Genomic DNA, 25,093 nt, shown 5'->3' on the forward strand with positions numbered 1-25,093 from the left:
CAGAATAATGTTTGACCACATATCTGGACACTGTGGCTCAGCCAAGTTGACACATAAAATTAACAATCACCAGCCAGTTGTGCCCCTAGGACTTAACGATATATATGTAATCTTCTTACTCGTCTCCTGACCACGTGTTCGCCCATGGCATGGCAGTTGAGGAAAGAGTGCTGACTCAAGCCAAAATTCCTGGGACCTATCATATCTGGCTGTGTGGCCTGGGGTAACTTAACTTCTGTGCCTCAGTTTCTTCATCTGTAAAAGGGAGCAATTCTATCTCATAGAATTAATGAGATATAAGAGTAAATGGGGTAAAGCACTTAGAATGTTGCCTAGCATATGGTAGAGTGCCTGGGCCCATTTTACAGCTGTAGATGTGAAGGTATTAGGCAGCTCTAGAGTTACATAGCCGAGAAAAAATGTGCAAAATTTCTTTTAACTCTCCATGATGTTCTTCCAAGTGTAGCATAAATCCCTCACCACTGTAGTCCACTGTATTTCCAGTTGGAAACTTTCAGCAAACATCTGGATGCCCAACTCCATCCTCTTCTCAGCTGTGCCCCTCTCCCTCGGCACAAATAGCTCCCCTTGAACAGGTTCCAGTTCTCAAACCTGACATCCCTGATCCAGGCCTGGTACCCTGGCAATACAGCAAGCCACAGGTGAAGGATACATGCAAAAAGAGAAAAAAGGGTTTTAAAATAATTTACAATCTGTCAATCATTTGGGTGCAAGTTTCAAACACACAGAGAGGCACTTGTGCACACAGACAACTGTAGAGGGTATTCCATCGCCCTTCACAGCCAAAGCCTGCCCTGTCACAGACACATCCACACCCACAACAGCTTTTTGTTTGTTTCAAAAGAGTAACAGAACAGCTGCAAAGACGCCATAGCCAGCTTGCAGTAGAGAAGAAAACGCCCCCTCCAAGTTGTCATCATAGAAAAGATCTCATTCCTGGAGTGCACCTTTGTAAATTGGGGCATCTTTAGGTATGTGGCCGAGTGAGCAATAAGAACGACCACAAGGCGGTTCCAAGATGGCCAAATAGGAACAGCTCCAGTCTACAGCTCCTAGCGTGAGCAATGCAGAAGACGGGTGATTTCTGCATTTCCAACTGAGGTACTGGGTTCATCTCATTGGGGCTTGTTGGACAGTGGGTGCAGCGCACCGAGCGTGAGCCAAAGGAGGGCGAGGCATCGCCACACCCGAGAACTGCAAGGGGTCAGGGAATTCCCTTTCATAGCCAAGCAACGCTGGGACAGACAGCACCTGGAAAATCGGGTCACTCCCACCCTAATACTGTGCTTTTCCAATGGTCTTAGCAAACGGCAAACCAGGAGATTATATCCCACGCCTGGCTCAGAGGGTCGCACGCCCACAGAGCCTTGCTCATTGCTAGCACAGCAGTCTGAGATCGAACTGCAAGGCGGCAGCGAGGCTGGGGGAGGGCACCCGCCATTGCTGAGGCTTGAGTAGGTAAACAAAGCGGCAGGGAAGCTCCAACTGAGGTGGAGCCCACCTCAGCTCAAGGAGGCCTGCCTGCCTCTGTAGACTCCACCTCTGGGGGCAGGGCATAGCCGAACAAAAGGCAGCAGAAACCTCTGCAGACTTAAATGTCCCTGCTGACAGCTTTGAAGAGACTAGTGGTTCTCCCAGCACGGAGTTTGAGATCTGAGAAAGGACAGACTGCCTCCTCAAGTGGGTCCCTGACCCCTGAGTAGCCTAACTGGGAGGCACCCCCCAGTAGGGGCAGACTGACACCTCATACAGCCGAGTAGCCCTCTGAGAGGAAACCTCGAGAGGAACGATCAGACAGCAACATTTGCTGTTCAGCAATATTCACTGTTCTGCAGCCTCCGCTGCTGATACCCAGGCAAACAGGGTCTGGAGTGGACCTCCAGCAAACTCCAACATATCTGCAGCTGAGGGTCCTGACTGTTAGAAGGAAAACTAACAAACAGAAAGGACATTGACACCAAAACCCCATCTGTACGTCACCATCATCAAAGACCAAAGGTAGATAAAACCACAAAGATGGGGAAAAAACAGAACAGAAAAAACTGAAAATTCTAAAAGTCAGAGCGCTTCTCCTCCTCCAAAGGAACACAGCTCCTCACCAGCAACAGAACAAAGCTGGATGGAGAACGACTTTGACGAGTTGAAAGAAGGCTTCAGACGATCAAACTTCTCTGAGCTAAAGGAGGAAGTTCGAACCCATCGCAAAGAAGTTAAAAACCTTGAAAAATGATTAGACTAATGGCTAACTAGAATAACCAATGCAGAGAAGTCCTTAAAGGACCTGATGGAGCTGAAAACCATGGCATGAGAACTACGTGACAAATGCACATGCTTCAGTAGCCAATTCAATCAACTGGAAGAAAGGGTATCTGTGATGGAAGATCAAATGAATGAAATGAAGCAAGAAGAGAAGTTTAGAGAAAAAAGAATAAAAAGAAACAAACAAAGCCTCCAAAAAATGTGGGACTATGTGAAAGACCAAATCTACGTCTGATTGGTGTACCTGAAAGTGATGGGGAGAATGGAACCAAGTTGGAAAACACTCTGCAGGATATAATCCAGGAGAACTTCCCTAACCTAGCAAGGCAGGCCAACATTCAAATTCACAAAATACAGAGAATGCCACAAAGATACTCCTCGAGAAGAGCAACTCCAAGACACATAATTGTCAGATTCACCAAAGTTGAAATGAAGGAAAAAATGTTAAGGGCAGCCAGAGAGAGAGGTCAGGTTACCCACAAAGGGAAGCCCATCAAACTAACAGCTGATCTCTCGGCAGAAACTCTACAAGCCAGAAGAGATTGGGGGCCAATATTCAACGTTCTTAAAGAAAAGAATTTTCAACCCAGAATTTCATATCCAGCCAAACTAAGTTTCATAAGTGAAGGAGAAATAAAATACTTTACAGACAAGCAAATGCTGAGAGATTTTGTCACCACCAGGCCTTCCCTACAAGAGCTCCTGAAGGAAGCACTAAACATGGAAAGGAACAACTGGTACCAGCCACTGCAAAAACATGCCAAAATGTAAAGACCATCAAGGCTAGGAAGAAACTGCATCAACTAACGAGCAAAATAACCAGCTAACATCATAATGACAGGAACAAATACACACATAACAATATTAACTTTAAATGTAAATGGGCTAAATGCTCCAATTAAAAGACACAGACTGGCAAATTGGATAAAGAGTCAAGACCCATCAGTGTGCTACATTCAAGAGACCCATCTCACGTGCAGAGACACACATAGGCTCCAAATAAAGGGATGAAGGAAGATCTACCAAGAAAATGGAAAACAAAAAAAGGCAAGGGTTGCAATCCTAGTCTCTGATAAAACAGACTTTAAACCAACAAAGATCAAAAGAGACAAAGAAGGCCATTACATAATGGTAAAGGGATCAATTCAACAAGAAGAGCTAACTATCCAAATATATATGCACCCAATACAGGAGCACCCAGATTCATAAAGCAAGTCCTTAGAGACCTACAAAGAGAATTAGACTCCCACACAATAATAATGGGAGACTTTAACACCCCACTGTCAACATTAGACAGATCAACAAGACAGAAAGTTAACAAGGATATCTAGGAATTAAATTCAGCTCTGCACCAAGCGGAACTAACAGACATCTACAGAACTCTCCACCCCTAATCAACAGAATATACATTCTCAGCACCACACCGCACCTATTCCAAAATTGACCACATAGTTGGAAGTAAAGCTCTCCTCAGCAAATGTAAAAGAACAGAAATTATAACAATCTGTCTCTCAGACCACAGTGCAATCAAACTAGAACTCAGGATTAAGAAACTCACTCAAAACCGCTCGACTACATGGAAACTGAACAACCTGCTCCTGAATGACTACTGGGTACATAACGAAATGAAGGCAGAAATAAAAAAAGATGTTCTTTGAAACCAACAAGAACAAAGACACAACATACCAGAATCTCTGGGACACATTTAAAGCAGTGTGTAGAGGGAAATTTATAGCACTAAATGCCCACAAGAGAAAGCAGGAAAGATCTAATATTGACACCTTAACATCACAATTAAAAGAACTAGAGAAGCAAGAGCAAACACATTCAAAAGCTATCAGAAGGCAAGAAATAACTAAGATCAGAGCAGAACTGAAGGAGATAGAGACACAAAAAACCCTTCAAAACATCAATGAATACAGGAGCTGGTTTTTTGAAAAGATCAACAAAATTGATAGACCGCTAGCAAGACTAATAAAGAAGAAAAGAGAGAAGAATCAAATAGACACAATAAAAAATGATAACGGGGATATCACCACGAATCCCACAGAAATACAAACTACCACCAGAGAATACTATAAACACCTCTACGCAAATAAACTAGAAAATCTAGAAGAAATGGATAAATTCCTTGACACATACACCCTCCCAAGACTAAACCAGGAAGAAGTTGAATCTCTGAATAGACCAATAATAGGCTCTGAAATTGAGGCAATAATTAATAGCTTACCAACCAAAAAAGTCCAGGACCAGATGGATTCACAGCCAAATTCTACCAGAGGTACAAGGAGGAGCTGATACCATTCCTTCTGAAACTATTCCAATCAATAGAAAAAGAGGGAATCCTCCCTAACTCATTTTATGAGGCCAGCATCATCCTGATACCAAAGCCTGGCAGAGACCCAACAAAAAAAGAGAATTTTAGACCAATATCCCTGATGAACATTGATGCAAAAATCCTCAGTAAAATACTGGCAAACCGAATCCAGCAGCACATCAAAAAGCTTATCCACCATGATCAAGTGGGCTTCATCCCTGGGATGCAAGGCTGGTTCAACACACGCAAATCAAGAACGACCACAAGGTAGCTTATTCGTATGCCTCATGCCAAGCTGTACCACCTCCACCACCCCGTGGAAGCCCAGGAGGAGGGTCTCGCCACACAAGAGCCAACCAGGTTGTTTCTGGACTCAGCCAGAATCCACAACCTGGTTTACCTTTCTCTCTACCGTGCATTTAGCCACAAATGGAGCCAACCTCAGTGTGGCCCATCTGAATGCTGAAAAAATAATTCCAAGCTCAAGCCCTACAGATGAAGTGAATAGCACTTTCTTTGGTCTCCGCAACTCAGACCAGGGGTGGCTCTAGTGAGAGGACCACTGTGGTCATACAAGGAGCCAGCGGCCTGCACTCTAGCCCTGGCCCAGAGCCCTGCTGGTGAGACCTTCAGTGCATCACCTGACTGCCCCAGGTCTGATGTTTCACCCGCAAAATAAAAAGTCTGTATGGACTCATCTCTAAGATGCTTTCCGATTCTAATCTTTTGTGATTCTGCAATCTACAGAAGCCAGCTCCAATTTGCCAGTCATTCCAACATGCTTACCCCCTCTCACCCTTCCTGGTGCATCTAGGTAGACCCAGAACCAGCTAGACTGTGCACCAGGCTGAGGGATCTGAGAAAAGCTGGCAGGACAGGGCCCCAGGAGGTGTGCACCACTAGGGAAGAGCAAGGAAAGGTGTTTATCTCCAACAAGGGCTCCAAGCAGACACAGGGGCCCACCTTTGAGGAGTCGTTGCCTAACAATCACCAAGAAAGCTGATTTAATATGTGTATTCCTGGATCTCACTGGGTCTGAAGCCAAGGAATCTGATTTTTAAACAATAATCCCAGGTGATCCCGATGTAGGTGCTGCACAGGTGGTAGGCTGAGAAAATTGAAGGGAGGTGATCACTACTCTCCCAGCCCCTGGTCCTGGCCCCTGCTTTCTGCCCCTCCCTGTGCTGTTGCCCACAGCAGCCCTGGTGACCACAGTCAGAGTCACAGGCAAAGAAACAGAAAAACAGTCCAGGTGCAGTGCCCAGGTCCAAGAATCAAGAATGCTGGGTCACAGATAAATGCAGAAAGCAGCTCCATTCCTAAAGACAAGTTTTGAGAACCTCTTCCCCAGGCAGGCTCCTAAGCATCTAAGGAGTTCCTGAAAGCAGGCCACCCCAGGCAGAGGGATCTGAGAAAAGCTGGCAGGATGTAAACTGCAGGGCTAGCAGCTTCCGGTGTAGTGATGAAGGCAGAGAAAGAAGCAGACATGTCTATGACGTTATCTGGGGACAGGCTTTTATTTTGTTTGTTTTTCTTGAGATGGAGCTTTGCTCTTGTTACCAAGGCTGGAATGCAGTGGTGCCATCTCAGCTCATTGCAACCTCCACCTCTCAGGTTCAAGTGATTCTCCTGCCTCAGCCTCCCAAGTAGCTGGGATTACAGACACCTGCTACCACGCCCCGCTAATTTTTTGTATTTTTAGTAGAGACAGTGTTTCACCACGTTGGCCAGGCTGGTCTCGAACTCCTGACCTCAGGTGATCCGCCGCCTTGGCCTCCCAAAGTGCTGGGATTACAGGCATGAGCCACCACACCCGGCCTGGGGGCAGGCTTTACTTAGGTCACTGAAATGAACCAGTGACCTTTGAAAATGCTTTTCAATCCTGGGGATTTATGATGCTAAACAAATCAGTCTATGTTAACAAGATAGGAAAAGGAAAATATCCAGCACATCTACAGAAGCCTGTAATTACTCCTCCTAGAACACCTTGTACCACCCCTGTTATACCACACATCACCCTCATTATTGACTAATTGCCACCTATCTTGCATCTCCACTAGACTGTAAGCTCAAAGAATTCAGGGACCTTGTCTATCTTTGGAGTTCTATCCCCAGCTCCTGGCCCAGTGTCCAGCACATAACCAGACTGACCTGTATTGAATATTTCCCATGAGCAGGCACCGTTCTGAACACTTTATTCATATTAGCCCATTTAATTCTCATAACAACCTTATGACATAGGTACCTGTTTTACAGATCAGTAAACTGAGGCAGAAGACGGTTAAATAACTGTCCAGGATTACACAGCTAGTAAGTGGCAGAATCATGAATAGACCCAGGCAGCCTGGCTCTCAGGGTCTCTGCTCTTAAATAATAGGTCGTGCTGGCTCATAGCAAGTGCTCCATAACAATATTTGTTACTTTGAAAACATCTCTGAGGTGTTGCCGCTGAGTTGAACCAAGAGTTACATAGAAGATCATCCAATTTATGAAAACAAAAAGGTAACCAAGTACAAAATAACCTAACACTTTGTGTGTTCTGCAAGAGACAACTTAGTTCAAGTTTAGGTAATTAAAGCTTTCATAATTTTTTTAAAAATACAATACATTCATTTATGCAAATCTACTCCAGAGCATGATTTTTGCAAGATGCTATGTGTCTCACTTATCACAAAAAATGACTTCTGAGTCTCCCTAAGAAGTGAGAATATCAGATTGCAAACACTCCCTTTAACTGCCCCATGCCCGCGCTAGTGTATAGACCCCTGTCTAAGGCCAGTGGATCCAAACAGTCCCCACAGCTCCCGATGCTGCAAGGCGGCATGGGTGTAGCAAGAATGGGCCCTTCCAGCTGGTCTGAAAATGACACCCCCTTGTACATCCCGCCAGCCTTCTTCCACCAGCCGCCTTCAGCCACTCCCTTCTTTGGGCTTTCCAAAGATTTCCTTCTCTCTCTCTCTCTTTTTTTTTTTTCTTTTGTGAGACAGAGTCTCACTCTGTCTCCCAGGCATGAGTGCAGTGGTGCGATCTCAGTTCACTGCAACCTCTGCCCCTGGGTTCAAGTGATTCTCCTGCCTTAGCCTCCTGAGTATCTGGAATTATAGGCATACGCCACCACACCTGACTAATTTTTGCATTTTTAATAGAGACAGGGTTTCACCATGTTAGCCAGGCTGGCCTCAAACTCCCAACCTTAGGTGATCTGCCCACCTCGGCCTCCCAAAGTGCTGAGATTACAGGTGTGAGCCACTGCACCCAGCCTGATTTTCCCTCTCTTGCCAAGAGCTGGCTATGGTCTGAATATTTTTCAATATTTGAATTTTTCAATATTTGAATATTTTCAATATTTTTCAATATTCGAATATTTTTCAAGGGGGACACAGCCCCCTTGCCATGTGATGTCCTGCACTGCCTTAAGACTCTGCAGAGTCCTCACCAGCAAGAAGGCCCTCACCAGATGCAGCCCCTTGACCTTGGACTCTCAACCTTTATAAGCAATAAATTCCTTTTCTTTATATATTACCCGGTTTCAGGTATTATAAGAAATGGAAAATGGCCCTTAGTGTTCACTTCAGCCTGAATTGACTTATCAGAATAAAAATATCTCTTGGGGAAAGAAGTGACAAAATGATTTTCCCAGGTCAGGGCAGGTGAGCAGTTGTGAAGTTTCAATGAGTTCTTACAGATGAGAGGATTCTAATTCCTGAGCTCTACAAAAGTGCAGGGATCATTACCATCATCACCTGTGAGCACTCAGACAACTAGGGTGGAAAAGAGCAGCAAAGTTAGTGAGCACTCGTGGTGCCAGGTGATGCTAAGAGCTTCGTCTACGTGACTAGCTTGGATTCTTCCAACAAGCCCTTAGGGTAGATCCTATTAGCTTCTGTTTTACATATGAGGAAACTGAGGCTCAGGGTAGTTTGACAATGGGCACCAGAGAGGAATGGTGCCAAGACAGGTAAGGACCTCAGAACCCATGTGCTAGACACATTCTTAGATTGCCAAAAGGGCAGACACACCAGGACTTAATGGACTTTCTGTTGGTCCATGGGAGGAAGGGTTCTGGCTGTGAGGGACTCTGAGCAGCAGCTAGCAAAGGGTCCTCTTAGACGGTCCTCTGTGCCTTTGCTCAGGCTGTTCCCTCGGCTTTTCCATGTCATTTTCCCATGTCTCTGAACACAGCATAGGGAAGCAATAGCACCTTCCTCTGAATTTCCATAACATTTCTTTCCATCCCTTTCTCATGGTGACTCCATTTTCTACATACTACCAAAAAATTGCTTGCAATTGTGTCTTATCTTCCCAACAAGATGGAAAGCTAATACGTATGCCCAACTCATAGTAAGAGCTCAGCCCTGAGAAAGGCTGATTATGCAGTCAGCCTGAAAGAAACACTAAAGGCAACCTCCTGGGTAGAAAGAGCCAGAAGGGAATAGGCCAGTTCACTTTGCTATTTCACAGCCACAGAATGCACCTTTGTGCTAAGTAGACACCTTGGACCCAAGTCCTGGAGAAGGAAAACAAAGTGATAGTGAAGATATGGATGTAAGAGCCAGGCTGCCTGGGTTAGAATCTCTGTTTCAGCACCTACTGGCTGGGTTACCACAGAAGTTACTCCTTTTTGCTTCAGTTGCCTCTTCTATAAAATTAGAATGATAATACTAGTAGTTATGTCAGAGGATTGATCAAAGGAGCTAAGATATGTTTAGGGCTGGAACAGTGCCTGGCATATTTTAAGTGAGATATAGGTGTACTTATTTTTATAAGTACAAATGGATGGGCATTCTTGGAGAAGCATACCCAGGCATTCATTTACTCAGTAGATATTCAACGGATACTGAACATCAACTCTGGGCCAAGCATTGCTCAAGACCCTGCTGGGGAAAACAAGACAAAGATCCTTACCCTGCTGAACGGACATTCTAGCTGGTGGAGATGGACAATACACATAATACATTAGTAAATTCTACAGTATGAGCGAGTACATTAATTTCTTTGAAGTCCCAATGATGTTGTCTTGTAAATGCCTGAGGAGAGCCCTCCCCTCTCACATTGTTCTGATTTCTCCCCATACATTCACCTGGGGTCTTGAAGGGTGCTCAGCAAATATAAGTTGGTTGACTGATTTTTAAATAGACAGCATAAGTTCCTAACAGTACATATCTTCCACACCTTCTTGCATACCTTGTCAATGCCATAGGTGTTGATCTTAGGTAGATGCATCCATAGGTCCAGAATTGCATTTGTCTACACCCAGTTGACTACTGGGATCTGCCCAGGGTTAGCTTCTTGCTATTGTTCTTGTTGTTGTTGTCATCCGTGTCTCTTTAATCACCCAAGTAGGCTTTCTGTTTCTGACAGTGGTACCAAAGGATAGAGGTGAGAATGAGGAGTAAACTTAATGAGGCTTTCATTAATAGAGAATTTCTCTATAGATATAGATGATATAGATATAAACATAGATGTAGATATAAATATAGACACAGACACATAGACATACATATACATATACATATACATATACATATACATATACATATACATATACATATATAGATGGGTCTCACTATGCCTGCCTGGCTGGTCTCAAACTCCTGGCCTCAAACAATCCTCCTGTCTCGGCCTCCCAATGCTGAGATTACAGATGTGAGCCACTGCACCCAGCCAAGAGTTAGTATTAATCATAGATCAATCATAGGGAGACCTTATAGTCAAACACAACTGGATTAAACTCTGATTGACAGTCACCTGTGGATCTCTTTTCTTGCCCAATCTCAGACAGAAATTATAGAAGCCTCCTTCCAACTGAGAAGCTTCAAAGAGCCTATCTTTACAGTATGTGTTTCCTTTACCTTCTATGATTACTTCATCTAATTTCTTGGCCCCTGAGAAACTCTCTGTTCCCAGAACCCCAGTCTTACCACCAGCACCCCCTCCCATGAGACACAAAATTTAGAGGATAAATTTTAAAGCAAACATATTTAATTTTTCATCATTTGCATGTTTCAATTAATAATTTGTACTTATTACTTGATACACAGCTTTTATAATATTTTATTTTTAAAACAGGTTTTTCCAAATTTTAGAATTACAGTAGAGAATATCGAAGAACGCCTCAGTTCATTTTGCACCTTTTACACCACTTCCATGCACAGTCTGTTTTGCTCATCAATGAACACATTGTTTATTACACTGAAAATTTTTCTTGCACCTGCAGTTAAAAAATAAATAATGGAATAAAGGAAGGAAGAAATGAAGACACTGATACTGAATACTGAAAAAATTTCAATAAATTTGGAGCTAATTTTTGCCTTGCTTCTTTCCTCCATAGCCCTTTTCCCCAAAACTCTATCTCCCAACCCATAAGGGAAAGTCACCAATCTCCTCATTAAAAAAAAAAAAAAAATCCTGAAGTGTCCTCCCACCACCTCCAGCCCGGAGTAGTATTTGATATTAATAAACAGAATACTCACGTACCCGTATATACATTTGGTTCAGTTAGCCCTAAGAAAATCAAGTAGATAGTTAAATCCCTTCTACATGGCTAAGAGGACTCACAAAAGTGATGCCACCTCCCAAAATAAAAGAGAAGAATCTTTCCCAAAGACCAATCTCTGGTTCCACCTTTAGAGTTCCAGAAGTCACCTCTGGTAATTTTAGAAGAGCCCTTTTGTCACGGTTTCCAGGTACCAGGGCTTCAGAGACCCTGTGATCCCTTTACTCAGCCCCATGCCACACAGTCAGAATACACATTCATGACCATGTGTCATGACTATAACATTCAGTTCTAGGCACTTGATGATACTACTTCATAATGACAAAACTCCATTCACATAGCCATTATCTAAAATCTTACAGAATCTGTCTATATTTTTAGCCAGTTGCCACTTTTCAAGGCAAAGAGATGCACAGATCTTCTCTCTGCCAAGCAAATCACACCTTCTTTGCATTGGCTCCAAAGCTACCCTCATGGAATTCCAAAAATTGCTGTGTATTTGCAACATTTCTGGATTTGGTTAGCAAATCTCTACTTGACCAATTAAAGCCTTTTGCGCTTTTATAGACTTCATCTGTGTCTCCGTTCAGCAGTTAGCTTTTCATGCTGACAAATCTTCATCTTCTAAATTCATTTTGTGTGTCTGCTAAAATCTAGCTACAACTTTAAAAGTGTTCAAAATCTAGCCCTGTAATTTGACATCTAAGAATTGATCCCAGGGAAATAATCAGAAATGCCCATGAGGATTTTGGTGGAAAACATTCCATTTCAGTGTTAATTACGAAAGTAAATATGTACATGTACTTAATTAAATATAATCTAAAAATAAACTAAATCTAAATAATATAAAAATCATCAAGTATGTTTTTGTAGACCCATCAACTGCTACATTAGTCATTAAAATGTTTTAGAAAATATTTGACGACAAGAAAACATATACCCAATCATATACAAAACATGTACCAAATAGGATACAAAATTTTATATACGTGTATGAATAAACATATGTGAATATAAATATATACACTATACATACATATGTATGATACCAGTTTTGTAATACATATGTTTGTGTTCTAAGACAAAAAACTAAAAGGCAATACAGTAAAATGTTAAATTATCTCTGGATGGTAAGATAACATATAATTTCATTTTATTGTTTGCCTTGAATATTTCCAAATTTTCTATAATGAATACGTATTACTTTTACAATCTGAGAAAAAAGTGTTTTTAATAATCATTCCAACTCTTTAATTAATTCAGCTGCCCTATCCTGGATCTCTTCCAGCTCTATTATGTCATCCTTAAGAAGCAATAGACAATATGGCACAGGATTTTCCAGGTGTCCACTTTTGGGAAATCTGATTCTAACACTCTCAGAGGCAGTGCCCCAAACCCCCACCTGTCATGCACACGCTAATACACACACACTGCCACATCTGCCCCAGAAGTGTCTGTCCTATTTACCAGGACTCCTCGATAGCTCTTTTCCTGATAAAAGAGAATTCTGTATTTGCACAGAAGCATTCTGATTTTCAAAACATCAGAAAACCACCCAGTGCACATGCATGTGATGGACAAAAAGAACCAGGTCAGTTCCCATTGCAAGGCTGCAAGGTTGATCTCCGATTTGCTTTCCATCCACATGTGACCTGAGAGACATAGGGCTTTAATTAGTGAGACAGAGAGAACCAGGAACTTTCTGAGTCATAATGTCACCCCACACTTCTGCAAGGGAACAGAATCCAGGATCAAGGTTTTAGCCAGGTAGAATGAAGTAACATGCCATCCTATGACTTTTCCTAGGGAGTCTAAATCCATGCCTCCCAAGTTGCTTAGTTTCCAAACCCCTGGGGACTTAAAAAGAGTATTCAGACCACTCAGTGGTGGTCTCAGCCATGAGTTGGGTGAGACGGGATGTGGGGAAAGACAGGATATAGAGTCACAGCCTTCAATATGAAAACAGTCTGACACACAGCATAAATGTTGATATTTACCATATGGAATTTTCTCTGTCTCTGGGAACAGAAATGTTAATAATTCCACTCTTTAGCGCATGCCCATGGCCCTGTCAACTTTGGTCATCACTTCCAGGTCCAGTAGCACAGCACATCCTAAGCAACTTCACTCCAAAGGACAGAAGGCCTATTTTTCCCAATTTATTTTTGAAATGCTGAAATACAATATTGATTGTTTCTCATGTGATCTGTGCTTTTGTGTTTGAGAAGGTTTTCAGGTCTGACAAATCTGGGTTCAAACAAGAAGTAACTATGAATTATCCTCCTGCTCTTCAAGACCTGTTTGCCCATCTATGATCCTCCTAAGTGTCTGATGAACTTTAGCATTTGACTTCAGCCTGAGTTCTGCCTGTTGTAACTATAGTAAGCTGCAAAGTGTCCAGCAACTCGAGCAAACCCAGGGTATGGAAAGTGAGGATGCTGCCTAAGCATCTTGAAGATGCACCCAAGTATCATATCATATAGCCTAAATCCATCCTGCTTCTCCTTACTGTGCTGAATTGCCCCAGTGGTCATGCATTACCGTCCCACACATCAGCCCTGGCAGCGACCAGTAGATAGGGTATTGGCAGAGTGTTAGGAAAACAAGAAGGGAAAATGAAACTGCTTTGAAATGTCAATAATATTTTTGGGTTGTGTTCAAAGTGTGTTTGTGTAGTTTTTATAAAGGTAAAATAATTGATTCTTCTCTTTACTTAGAAAGGAAAAAACCATTCATGAGACCTGCATCTGTTGAATAAAAATGTATAAATAAATAAGCAGATACTTCTTTTTTCCTAAGCTGATAGAAATTTATGTTTAAAAGAGTATTGATTAGCAACAGGATGGTTGCCAAAGAAAGCCAAAGTAATCTTCAATCCTGATTTGAGAAAGAGACACCTAGAAATGAAGACCAGTACGTGATTATGTTATTTCCATGTTTACCTACAGCCTTTCAACAAATGCGATCACCCATTCACTCATTCATTCAATTCAAGGAGCACTTATTAAACACTTCCTCTGTCCAGACACTGTGCTAAGCACTTTAAAGATTATTTCATTGAATCCATTTATAAGCCTGCTCCACAGGGTTTATTGTTATACAGAGGAGGGAAGAAGCAAGGAGCTATAGCTTTCTTATTTTACCCATAAGGAGAATACGGAGCAGCTTGAAAACCTATAGCCCATTCTTGCCATGTCATTTAGGAATGTTACAACTGCAACTTGTAGAAATTCCAACCCAAATTAACCTTAAAGAGTATGGGAATTTATTATTTCTCTTAACAGAACATCCAAAGATAGGTGAGTTTGGGATGGGTTAATTCAGTCACTTAATAATGCTAAGTCCCGCGTTTTTTGCATATTTTCTCCACCCTCCTTGGTGTTGGTGTCATCCTCAAGATGATAGAATGACAGCTGCAATGACCCAGATAGTTTTTCTTTTAAGAGCAAGAACAGTTTTGCAGAAGCACCCTTGAAAGACTTCTCTATGTTTCATTGGCCCGAATTACATCGCCTGCCCTCTCCAAAATGAGTCAATGGCAAGAGGAATGAAAACAACCATGGAGATAAGAAGAATTGGACAGTTTTCTTATGTTTATTATCACAGTCCTCTGTGTCATTCTCATCTGGTGCAAGTAGCCATAGGCTGTAGCTTGATCCCACTGCAATCATCTGGGATGCTTTAGAAAATATCATTTCTGGGGCTTTTCCTCAAAGCCATTAAATGAAAACCTCTGGGGCCCAGAAATGTACATTTCAACAAGCTCCCCGGTTGGTTCTCATGTTCAGTGACTTTGAGCATATTAAAATCCACCCTCAGACCTGGTAAAGAGATGACTGAGGTCATTAGTGGGGTCTATCAGGCCCTTCATGAGCAGCTCCCATTTTCCTCTCTCATTCCAACCACACAGACCTCCTTGAATATGCCAATCACATTCTCACCTCAGGGTCTCTGCATTGATGTTCCTGGGGTATGCTTAATAACCCCCAAAGATGGCTATGTCCTATTGCCATACTGGTGATATGTTTACTCAATGGCAAAGCAGACTTTGCAGACGGGGGTAACTCATGTCTGCCTTCTTATCTTTCCCATTTCCCACCTCCTACAAGTTTTCTTTACTCTTTCATTTTTCTTCTGTTGATTTGAAAGCTAGACTTATACTATTACTCTAATTATCCATACATTTTATTTGTTTATGTTTTAGGGACAGGGTCTCACTCTGTTGCCCAGGATGGAGCACAGTGCTGTGATCATAGCTCACTGTAATCTTGAACTCCTGGGCTCAAGTGATTCTCTTGCCTCAGTCTCCCAAGTAGCCAGGACTACAGGTGCATGCCTCCACACCTGGCTAATTTTTAAAAATATTTATAGTGACAGGGTTCACTATGTTGACCAGGCTGGTCTCAAACTCCTGGTTTCAAGTGATCCTCCTGCCTCAACCTCTCAAAGTGTTGGGATTTCAGGCATAAGCCACTGTGCCCAGCCAATCCATACATTGTAATATACATACATAATTATATGTTTTCCTAATTCTGAAGTTGCTTAATATCTCTAATCTCCTCTACGATAAAGCAAGAACTGTTTATCTCCTGAAAGCCAATAACAAATTTTCTTGTCAGATCTTTTGTAAAATAAAGAAAAAAAAGTGTTTACAATCATTAATCTTATTACCAATCAATGTTAATTTCATTCTCACCACCTGTTTTGCATCCATCTCCTTGCTAGGATCACTTCCTTTGAAGTATATTTACTAATTTATTCTGGAAAGGTCTTGGAGGATTAATTCTCCTAGCTTTTGTACCTGTGAAAAGGTCTACGTGTCACCTCAAATCTCAAATATTAGGGGGTTTTGGTGATGGAAGCCAGGTTAATGCCTGTTGTCACTCAGCCCTTTGAAGATATTATTCCTTTGTTTTCTGGTATTCATTGTTAATTATGAGAAATTTATCATCACTGTAAAATTATTCTTAACTTCCACTAGTGGTAAGAGAGGACTAGGCAAATCTGATTCAGCCCAAATTTCCTGAAAGAAAGGAAGCCTCTGCTCCATGTGCGTCTCATCCTCTTCCTGAGACAAGCAGCCTAAACTTACGGGACAAGGCCATGCTGTTTTCATAAGAAAGAAGCATAAGAGTTCAGATATGTTTATAAAATCACACTGCATACTTACATGTACACATAGAGTTTTTATGTAAATAGTATGATATTTGTCATTTATAATGTATTAAAGGTATCATACTATGTCAGTACACACAGATTATGCTTCATATGCTTAAAAAGAAAACTAACAAACCAGTCTGAATATAAGAAAAGCAAAATTTTTGTACCCTCACCGTCTTCTATCCCATTACTCAGAGATAACCACTTTCAATTCTACTTTCTGTCTTTATGATCATTTTCATCATAATTCTTATACTTCTGTATCTTGATTTATGAACTTGACAGTATCATTTGAATCTCCTCTATGAAAAAATGTAAAAATTTAACTCCCTAACCTACTTCCTACCTCGTATCTATTTCTGGACTTTTATTGGTGATATTGTTTTTTTATTGTTCTACCAGTTACCTTTAGAATGTTAAATGTCCAATTTTAAGTGTTCTGTGGGTTTTAAGCCTTATCTATGGGTTAATTATTTAAAATTTTAAAACAAATAAATACTAGGTCTGTTTCTAGCTATGGTATATTAGCTTATAATACATCAGCCCTCTTGCCAAGAATAACTAAAAAGCTGGACTTTAGAAAAAAATACATTTGTTAAATGCAATGCAAAAATTGAGGAAATTGGAATAAAGTCTGAAATTTTATTAATAGTAGTGTAGTAGTAGACCAATGTTGATTTCTTAGTTTTGACAAATGTGCCCATGATATTGTTACCATTAGGATGGGATGTATATGAGAGCTCTCTATATTATTTCTGCAACTTTATTGTAAAGCTAAAATTATTACACAGTAAAAAGCTTTTTTAAAAAATTGAAGGCACTAGACAGCTGCTAAGACAGGAGGATTTGAGGAACCAAGATCTCAAAAAGAAAAGAAGTGCAGAAGAAAGACCAGGCCACTTTTAGCCTCAAAGTATCTGTCAATTCTTAAAGCTGCAGGCAAGAGGCCAAGGAGCAGAGTGTCAAAGGAGCAGAACAGAAAGTGTCAGCCCTAAGTCTGAGAATCTAAGCAGAGTTTTAAGCCACCTCACATGGCTAGAAGAATAAAATTGGAGTTCAGGGCCCATCAAAAAGGAGGAGCCCTGGAAAACATCCCAGTCATTCAAGACATCTGAAAGACAATTCCCTAGAAGTTAAGGCAAACCAAAATAGACTTGCCTTTACCAATATCGAAGCCTAGCTTCTAACAAACTTCATTCTAGTCTGTATTCAGGTGAACTGTCTGCCACCTCTGGAGGAAGAAACCACAGAGCCTCAGATGATCTGTAAATTTTTTCATTCGTAACATCCAGGATTCAATAAAAAATTACTTGGTATAACAACAGGTAAGCCCAAATGACCAAAGCTACAAGAAAAAGCAGACGATAAAGACAGACTTAAAGTAAGTTTAAATGTTGGAGTTATCAGAAAGGAACTTTGAAATAACTATGATTATTATGTTCAAGAAAGTAAAAGACAAGATGGATAACTTCATTACATTGAGAAGGTAATTGGGACATTTTTACGATGCTGGTAGTGTTTTGTTTCTTGATCTGGGTGTAAATATTCATCAAACTGTATCCTTATGATTTATGAATGTAGATTATATTTCAATAAAATAATTCATTCTTGAATAAATAAACTGTATTTACAATATTAAGTTGAGGCAAATATTATTCACTGCAGAACCAAATAGTATAATTGAACTCCTAAGGAAGATATATGACCCTCTGTCATTAAATGTATACAACTTGAAGAAAAATATACTAAAAGGTAAAAAGAATTTGCATTTTCTTCATACATTCATTTAGTCAACAAATACTGGAGTGGCTACTATGTGCTAAGCACTTTTCCAGATGCAGAAAATACAACAATGAATGCAATAGGTGAAACTCTCTGCCCTCATGGAGAATACATTCTAGTTGGGGTATAAAAAACAAGCACAGGCGGGTGCAGTGGCTCATGCCTGTAATCCCAGCACTTTGGGAGGCTGAGGCGGGTGGATCACTTGAGGTCAGGAGTTCAAAACCAGTCTGGCCAACATGGCAAAACCTCGTCTCTACTAAAAATACAAAAATTAGCCAGATGTGGTGGTGTACACCTGTAGTCCCAGCTACTAGAGAGGCTGAGGCATGAGAATCGCTTGAACCTGGGAGGCGGAGGTTGCAGTCAGCCTGAGATCGCACCACTGCACTCCAGCCTGAGCAACAGAATAAGACTCTGTCTCAAAAAAAAAAGTATAATAAGTAGGAAACTTATAAGGAATGTTAAAAGATGCTAAGTACCACAAGAAAAAGTTGTACATAGAATTACTCAAAATTATGCCATATTTTAGCTGACTTCATATTTGTGCCATGATTTTTTTTTTTTTTTCTTTTTTTTCTTTTTTTTTTTTTTTTTTTTTTTTTTTTTTTAATTTATGAAGTATTTATTGATGATTCTTGGGTGTTTCTCGGAGAGGGGGATATGGGAGGGTCATAGGATAATAGTGGAGAGAAGGTCAGGAGATAAACACATGAACAAAGGTCTCTGGTTTTCCTAGGCAGAGGACCCTGCGGCCTTCTGCAGTGTTTGTGCCCCTGGGTACTGGAGATTAGGGAGTGGTGATGACTCTTAAAGAGCATGCTGCCTTCAAGCATCTGTTTAACAAAGTACATCTTGCACCGCCCTTAATCCATTTAACCCTGAGTTGACACAGCATATGTTTCAGAGAGCATGGGGCTGGGGGAAAGGCCATAGATCAACAGCATCCCAAGGCAGAAGAATTTCTCCTAGTCAGAACAAAATGGAGTCTCCTATGCCCACCCCTTTCTACACAGACACAGCAACAATCTGATCTCTCCTTCCTTTCCCCACACTTCCCCCCCTTTCCTTTCAACAAAACCGCCATCGTCCTCATGGCCCGCTCCCGATGGTCGCTGTCTCTTCGGAGCTGTTGGGTACACCTCCCAGACGGGGCGGCCGGGCAGAGGCGCTCCTCGCTTCCCAGACGGGGCCGCCCGGGCAGAGGCGCTCCTCGCTTCCCAGACGGGGCCGCCCAGGCAGAGGCGCTCCTCGCTTCCCAGACCGGGCCGCCCGGGCAGAGGCGCTCCTCACTTCCTCCCAGACCGGGTGGCAGCCGGGCAGAGGCGCTCCTCACCTCCCAGACGGGGCGGCCGGGCAGAGGCGCTCCTCACTTCCCAGAGGGGGCAGCCGGGCAGAGGCGCTCCTCACTTCCCAGACCGGGTGGCCGGGCAGAGGCGCTCCTCACTTCCCAGATGGGGCGTCCGGGCAGAGACGCTCCTCACTTCCTCTCAGACGGGGTGGCGGCCGGGCAGAGGCGCTCCTCACCTCCCAGACAGGGCGGCCGGGCAGAGGCGCTCCTCACCTCCCAGACTGGGCGGCCGGGCAGAGGCGCTCTGTGCCATGATTTTTAAGATAGCTTTTTATGTTTCTTAATATTTCCAAATTCTCTTCTTTTATCCTTTGAGAAGAAATACACATTTAAAAAATGATATCCATAGGATATTGCAGGTTTACAATCATATTACTTAGTGAATAAAATTTACTTTTTTCTTAAAAACATTCCTCTTGGAGTTATGTGACTTCCTTTTTCTAATTTGAACTGATTTCTTTTTAGGCCTGTTGCACAGCTGACAGACTGGGATTTGTTCCTGATGCTCTCTAGGAATTGGGGTTTGTATCTTCCTCCTTCTTCAATTTTTTTCTTAAGTTTATGGGTTACATGCTGAAGGTTTTGTTTGTTTGTTTTGTCTTATTTTTTTAGAAAAGCTATGTGGGAGATAAAATTTCTGGATCCTTCCATCTCTGAAAATTGCTTTTATTTAGACCTCACACTTGAATGATAGTTTGTCTAGGTATAGAAACCTTGGGTCAAAATTATTCTTTCTTAGAAGTAGAAAGGTATCATGCCATTTTTATCTAGCAATTAGTGTTGTGAGGAGAATGGAATGGCAATCTGATTATTTTTCTTTCATTAACAATATTTTTCTCCCAAAAAAAAACTTTTTTTATTTTTTTCATTTTGTATTTATTTCAGTAGGTTTTTGGGGAACAGGTAGTATTTGGTTACATGAAGAAGTTCTTTAGTGGCGATTTCTGGGATTTTGGTGCACCCACTACCCGAGCAATGTACATTATACCCAATGTGTAGTCTTTTATCCCTCACCCCCCTCCCACCCTTTCCCCGAGCGCCCAGAGTCTGTGGTGTCATTCTTATGCTTTTGCATCCTCACAGCTTAGCTCTCACTTATGAGTGAGAACATACGACGTTTGGTTTTTCTTTCCTGAGTTACTTCACTTAGGATAATAGTCTCCAATTCCATCCAGGTCAACGTGAATGTCATTATTTTGTTCCTTTTTATGGTTGAGTAGTATTCCATGGTGTATATATATATATTATATATATACACAACACTGAAAAAAAAAGTTTAAGTTCCTCTCTTCAGCCTTCATTGTTTCCTTTTCTTCATTTCTCTGTTGTTTCTTTCTGGAATTTTTATTGACTGGAGGTTACATTTCTTGGTTTCCTCATCCCTACCTCTTAACTTTTCATTGTGTCTTATATTTTTTTCTTTTTGCTCTATAAAATAAGGAGTTTTTTTCAACTTTATCTTCCAGATATCCTATTGAAATGTTTTAGTATTCACATTTTTTCAATTCTAAAAATCATTTCTTGTTCTTTGATTTCTCCTTTTTTTTTTAAGCAGCAGTTATTTTGCAATACAATATTGTCTTGTATTTCAACTACAAAAAAATTTTTTTTGAGACAGGTTCTCACTTTGTTGCCCAGGCTGGAGTGCAGTGGTGCAATTACAGCTCACTGCAGTCACAGCCTCCTGGGCTCAAGCCATCCTCTCACCTCCACCTCCTGAGTAGCTGGAATCACAGGTGTGCACCACCACACCCGACTAACTTTTGTTTCTGTAGAGACAGGGTTTCGCTATGTTGCCCAGGCTGGTCTCAAACTCCTAAGCTCAAGAAATCTGCCCACCTCAGCCTCCCAAAGTGTTGGGATTACAGATGTGAGCCACCATGCCCAGCCAAAAAAATTGTTAAGTCCTCTTCTGTTCTCTAAATCATCTCTGTGTTCTCCGGGATCATCTCTATCTTTTAGTTCTTCTCTTTTATGCCTTATGATTTTTCCCAAATATCCAGAGATTGTCTGGTGTCTTATTATTCACTTATGAATAATGAGATCATGTAGACTTTTGTGTTAAAAGTCAAATATAAGTGAATGAGATGACTTTCTTCTGATAGCATGAAAAAAAATAGCTGCAAACAGTGACTGTATGGAAAGGCTGGCCAATGGCTATAGTTAGGGTACATCGGTGGGAACATGAAAACAGGCTGGTCCCCAACCCATGACAAATTAAGAAAGGCTTCACTCTGAGGCACCAAGAGCCATATACTAAGAGCCTTTTCCTATTCCAGACAGACCATCTGCATGTCTTAAAAGAACAAGTTTCTACGTACCAAATACTGCTGTTGCCTACCATGCTGGGAAAAGTCAATTTTATTTTCTCAAAAGAGTTAAAAGCAATTCATATACAAATCTGGTCAATACACGAGATGATGAAACTTCTCCAGTAAAAACTGATGTGTGAATTCCAAGGAATCAGCAAAATGTGACAGGAGGGGACAGTGTCAGTCAGACTTTGGGTAATGGCAGCATTGTCAGATCAAGCAGGTGGCTTCCCTTTTGAACGTCTTTGAAAGGGCACCATTCGTCTGGTAGGTCAGCTGGAATCTGACTCACCCTTCACGTCCACATCCCACCTAAGCAGGAAAGGCAACTTGGTGAGAAATTGACCAAGCTATAAACAATGGAAGGTAGCGGGAAATGAGGAGCATGGGAGACATGCCTGGCCAAGAGAAGAATCAAACGGAGAAATGAACGTGCACTGACACTTGGGCCAAGAGGCAAAGTTTGATAGAATAGAGTACTTACAATGTGCTAGCAATGAGCTAAGCACTCTACCCAAGCTATCTCACATAATACCACAGCCCCATGAAGTAGATACGACGATTACCACCATCTTGCATTTGAAGATGGGAGAAAACTCAGGATGTAGAGTCAATCATTGAAATTCAAATCCAAACTCTTCTTCTTACTAGCTATGTGACCTGGGAGGGACAAGTTACTTAACATCCCTGTGCCTCAATTTTCTTATCCATGAGACAAAGACAATAAGAGCATGTACCTTGCAGGATTGTCATGAAGATTAAATTAGTTAATATTAGTTAATACAAGTAAGGTCCTTAAACCAGTGCCTGCAACTTAGTAACTGATCAATGCATGCTAGCATTTTTATTCTTATTAGAAGGACTAAGTAGTCTGCCAGTGCTAGAGCCAAGAGCTTAATCCCAGGTGTCTGGGACTCCTAGTCCATGCTCTTACCCACCACTCTATGTGGCCTCTCTCATGTGAAAGAACAAATTCCTACATGGTGAGATACCATGAGCGCCCAGAAGTGCTCCTGGAGTCCAAACATTTCATTAACTACCTGTTGCCTGGGAATTTTATAAGTAGGGCAGTAGCTGAAGACTTTGCTTCCTATTACAATATGAACATACTCAGTCATCCACCTGCTCCCAATCCTTGGAGTCATCAGTCAGTCACACTTGAGTGTGAATGAGCTCCAGATCATTTTATAAAAGCTGTTCTTAATTGAGAAGGTGGTATAGGCAGCTTGGTGGGTGTCTGAGAGACGTGAAGATAAAAGGGACATGCTGAGAGGAGCAAAAGGCATAGAGGTCTATGAGCAGGAGCTTCAAAGACAAACTATGGCCGGTTACACAGGATGGCATTTGATGGTTTTATATCTGCTGTCCATGAAAGCCCTGACACGCAGGGATTACTATTATGCCCATTTGATACAATGAGGAAACTGAGGCTCAGCAATGCTAAGTGACTTCTCTGAGGTGGTTCAACTACCTGATAAAGGGCAGGGAGGCAGCTTGACTCTGACCATGGGCCCACCTTGCCCCTCTCCAGCCACTACACGGCTTGGCCCTGCTTTATTCCTGCCCCCAATCACACAGGTGGAGTCAGGCAGGCCCCGCCTGCCCTCACATCTCACGCTTCTGTCCATTCACAGGAAGTTTCCACAGCAGGCCCAGCATTGTCAACATAGAGGAAAGAAGAGGAAAGGTCATTGTTCCCAACCATTTGCAAGAATATCTGAGTTAAAAATGAAAGACTTGCCATTTGCATGGTGAAGGGAGGCGGGGGAGAGGAAGCATTGTTAGGTGTTGGTAATGTAAAAACATAAGTATGCTGTTATTTATGTAATTAGTTATTGCTTTCATTATGGGTGCAGTCTTAATGGTTATAGTATTTATGTATAATTACCTTAATATTCACTGAAATTTCCAAGTAGCTCCCTAATTAACTGTCTCAAATATATAATTACATTGCATCTTTACGCAAGACTTGCCTAATTAATGTAGTTACACCACTTCTTTTGTGAATGTGCATTATTAAATGCTCTTTGCATCATTCTTCTGACTTCTTGTAATTCACGCTTTACAAAAATTAAGACCCCGAATTAGAAACCTTCACAAGCAACCCAATCCAGCAGCAAAGCAGAGGCTCTGAGGTACTCTGGAAAAAACAAGGACTTGCTAAGCCTCATTATGAGTTTCTCATTATGCAACCTTCCTACATGGAGGTGAGAGAAGCCCAGGATCACAGGGCTCATGAAAACAGGCAGCCTCAGCTAGGCACGGTGGCTCACGCCTGTAATCCCAGCACTTTGGGAGGCCAAAGCGGACGGATCATGAGGTTATGAGTTCAAGACCAGCCTGACCAACCTGTCTCTACTAAAAACACAAAAAATTAGCCAGGCATGGTGGTGCATGCCTGTCATCCCAGCTACTCGGGAGGCTGAGGCAGAAGAATCTGTTGAACCCAGGAGGCAGAGGTTGCAGTGAGCCAAGATCGCACCATTGCACTCCAGCCTAAGGCGACAGAGCAAGACTCCGTCTTGAGAGAAAAAAAAAAGGCAGCCTCAGAGTGAGGCCCTCAGCTCTCAACTTTCTTCATCTAACTCAGGCTATTGCCCTCAGGGCTAACCTGCCCTCAACAGGAAAAGCCACCATGCGTCCTGGGACCTCCACATCACAATAGGCTGAATCCTCCATCCTCTTCCACATAGCACATCTAAGGCAGCCTCTGTGAGCCTTAATGTCCTGATCTGTAAAATAGGCACGATAATGATTGCTTGTCTTCTCAAGTAATCCTGCAAGAATTAAATGAGGTAATGAACATGAAAGAGATCTGAAGTATATTACAAATGCAATCAGAGTTTAAGAGATTATTTCTAGAACTACTTTGCCATGCTACCAGAATTGTCTCACCGAATGATCGCTTATTCCATGCTGCAGAGAAAACCACCCAAAACCCATTTGCTTAAAGCAACATTACACTATTTAGCTCCTAACTGTGTGGATGGACAATTTGGACCAGGCTCAGCTGGGTTATCTTTCTGGTCTGAAACAGAGTCAATTGTTCTTAACGAGCATCACTCCCATGTCTGGGGCCACAGCTGTGAGGGCCAAGATTTGTCTACATGTGGTCTCTCATCTTCTTTTTCATTTTATTTATTTATTTATTTATTTATTTATTTTCTTATTTTTTGAGATAGAGTTTCGCTCTTGTTGCCCAGGCTGGAGTGCAATGGCATGGTCTCAGCTCACTGCAACCTCTGCCTCCCAGGTTCAAGCGATTATCCTGCCTCAGCCTCCTGAGTAGCTAGGATTACAGGCATGGGCCACCACACCAGGCTAATTTTTATATTTTTAGTTCAGATGGGGTTTCACCATGTTGGGCAGGCTGGTCTCGAACTCCTGACCTCAGG

At 41.9% G+C, this 25,093-nt stretch overlaps 1 protein-coding gene across 1 annotated transcript in view; it reads right to left on the reverse strand.

The window, feature by feature from the left end:
- RPS6KC1 (ribosomal protein S6 kinase C1) overlaps positions 1-25,093 on the reverse strand; it is a 328,215-nt gene that overhangs the window by 17,748 nt on the left and 285,374 nt on the right. Inside the window, exon 16 of the transcript XR_008509987.2 lies at positions 9,782-9,951. The gene's annotated coding sequence lies outside the window, so the exon portion shown is untranslated. The remainder of the gene's footprint in view (positions 1-9,781; positions 9,952-25,093) is intronic.

Source organism: Pongo abelii, chromosome 1, assembly GCF_028885655.2.
Source record: "Pongo abelii isolate AG06213 chromosome 1, NHGRI_mPonAbe1-v2.0_pri, whole genome shotgun sequence".
Lineage (NCBI taxonomy): Eukaryota > Metazoa > Chordata > Mammalia > Primates > Hominidae > Pongo > Pongo abelii.